Source organism: Crinia signifera, chromosome 11, assembly GCF_055691185.1.
Source record: "Crinia signifera chromosome 11, ASM5569118v1, whole genome shotgun sequence".
Taxonomy (NCBI): domain Eukaryota; kingdom Metazoa; phylum Chordata; class Amphibia; order Anura; family Myobatrachidae; genus Crinia; species Crinia signifera.
In genome coordinates, this window is record NC_139227.1 from 56,230,233 (window position 1) to 56,233,034 (window position 2,802).

Below are 2,802 nucleotides of genomic sequence, written 5' to 3' on the forward strand. Positions count from 1 at the left end.
TGGCCGAAGCTAGAGCCAGCAGAACAACTGTCTTCCAAGTGAGGTGTCGTAGCTCAGACTCCTCCAGTGGAACAAACCGGGCTGATTTTAAGAAAGAAAGAACCACCTCCAAATCCCATGGTGCAGTGGGAGGCACAAAGGGGGGCTGGATCCTCAGAACCCCCTGTAAGAAGGTTTGCACTTCCGGCAAGGCCGCAATCTTTCTCTGGAAAAACACAGACAGCGCGGAGATTTGGACCTTTAAGGAACCCAATCTGAGTCCCTTATCCAAACCAGCCTGAAGGAAGCGTAGCAGGTTGTTTAAACGAAAACTGGCCGGAGGCAAGTCATTCTTCTCGCACCAGGCAATATATCTTCGCCATATTACATGATAATGAGAAGCTGTCACCGGCTTCCTGGCTTTGATCATTGTAGTGACGACAGAGGGATGGAGACCCTTGTGGACTAAGATCTGACGCTCAACCTCCAGGCCGTTAAACGTAGCCGCTGTAAGTCCTGAAAGACGAACGGGCCCTGGAGGAGCAGGTCTTTTCTTAGGGGCAGGCGCCACGGGTCTTCCACTAGCATGGCCTGAATGTCCCCGTACCAGGCCCTTCTTGGCCAATCTGGTGCCACCAGTATTGCCTCCGTCCCCTGATGCCGGAGCCGCTTTAGCACCCGAGCCAACAATGGGAGAGGTGGGAACAGGTACACCAATTGGAAATCCTAGGTCCAGGTGAGAGCGTCCACCGCTATCGCCCCCCTGGGTCTCTGGTCCGTGCACAGTACATCGCTACCTTGTGGTTCAGTCGTGAAGCCATCAGGTCGATCTGAGGGAGCCCCCACAGATCCACTATGGCATCGAACACTTGAGAGTGAAGGCCCCACTCTCCCGGGTGAAGATCGTGACGACTCAGGAAGTCCGCCTCCCAATTGTCGACCCCCCGGATAAAAATGGCAGACAGGGCCTGGACATTCTGTTCCGCCCAGGACAGAATCTTTGACGCTTCTCTCATGCAAGGCATGCTCTTGGTACCACCCTGCCGGTTTATATAGGCCACAATGGTGGCATTGTCCGACTGGACCTGGATCGCCTTGCCCTGTAACAATGGAGCTGCCTGCAACAGGGCATAGTAGACCGCCCTCAACTCCAGCTTGTTGATATGAAGGCCTGACTCCAGTGGAGACCATCGACCCTAGAGGCGGACTCCCTGTGTGACAGCTCCCCAGCCCCTTAGGCTGGCGTCCGTGGTTACCAGAATCCAGTCCTGGATCTGGAACCGTCTGCCTGCCTGCCAACAGATTGGATGAATCTAGCCACCACTGTAGCGAGATCCTGGTTCTTGTTGCAAGGCCAATCCCTCTGCGCATCTGCAGGGGGGAGCCGGACCATTATGTCAGAATATCCAATTGAAAGACCCTGGAATGGAAGCGGCCAAATTGTATTGCTTCGAATGAAGCCACCATCTTGCCTAGAAGCCGGAGGCAAAGATGGATCTGTACCAGAGGGGACTGTAGGACCTCCCTGACCAGTTGTTGTATTGCAGTGACCTTTTCCATCGGCAGAAAGACTTTTTGTTCCGATGTATCCAGGATCATGCCCAAGAAAACCATCCTCTGGGTCGGAACCAGCGATGATTTGGGCATGTTCAGGATCCACCCGTGGTCTCTTAGTACCTGTATGGACAGATTGAGAGCACTGCTTAACGCCTCTGCCGACCCTGCCTTTATTAGCAGGTCGTCCAGGTATGGCACCACATTCACCCTTCGAGGCCCGAGTAGTGACATCATTTCCGCCATTACCTTTGTGAAAACCCGCGGGGCTGTTGACAGGCCGAAAGGCAACGCCCGGACTTGGTAATGGTCGTTCCCCAAGGCAAACCTGAGATATATTTGGTGTGGGGGCCAGATAGGGATGTGTAGATAGGCGTCCTTGACGTCTATAGAGGCCAAGAACTCCCCTCTCTCTAGACTGGCGATCACAGAGCGCAAGGACTCCATCCTGAACTTGAACACACGCAGGAAGGGGTTCAGTGACTTTAGATTCAGGATGGGTCTTACTGAGCCGTCCGGCTTCGGTACCAGGAATAAGTTGGAATAATATCCCTGGCCCTGCTACGTGTCTGGCACCGGTACAATTACCTGAGACAAAAGCAGCCTGGTAATGGCCCCCTGAAGGAGAACCTGATCCTCCTGGGATGCTGGAAGGGCCGACCTGAAGTATCTTCTGGGAGGGGGTTTGTCGAATTCCAGCCTGTAACCTAGAGAAATGAGACCCCTGGCCCAGGAATCCAGACCCGAGGCGTCCCACACATGGTTGAAATGCAACAATCGCGCTCCCACCGCAAGAGAGTCTCGTGGCGGGAAAACCCCGTCATGCTGCAGGCTTAGAGGAAGCCGCGGCATTTGGACGGTCCTGGGTGTTGGAGGTGTTAGGCTTCCTAAACTTGCCTCTCGTGCCCCTGCTGGCATTGGAGGCGCCCCTAGCTTTGGGGCGAAACCTGTTCCCACGAAAGGACTGCTGGGAAGTACCTGTGAAGGTACGCTTTGCAACCGTGGGAGCTGATGGAAGGAAGGTAGATTTTCCTGCCGTGGCCTTGGAAATCCAACCGTCTAATTCACTCCCAAAAAGACATTCTCCTGTAAAGGGAATACCCTCCACACTCTTCTTTGAATCTACATCTGCAGACCACTGACGTAGCCACAAGGCCCGTCTGGCTGAAACCGCCATGGCTGAATTGCGCGCGTTTATTGCGCCCAATTCCTTTTGCGCCTCGCACAGGATCTTAGCGGTATCCTGAATGTGACGCAGGCTGTCGCCTA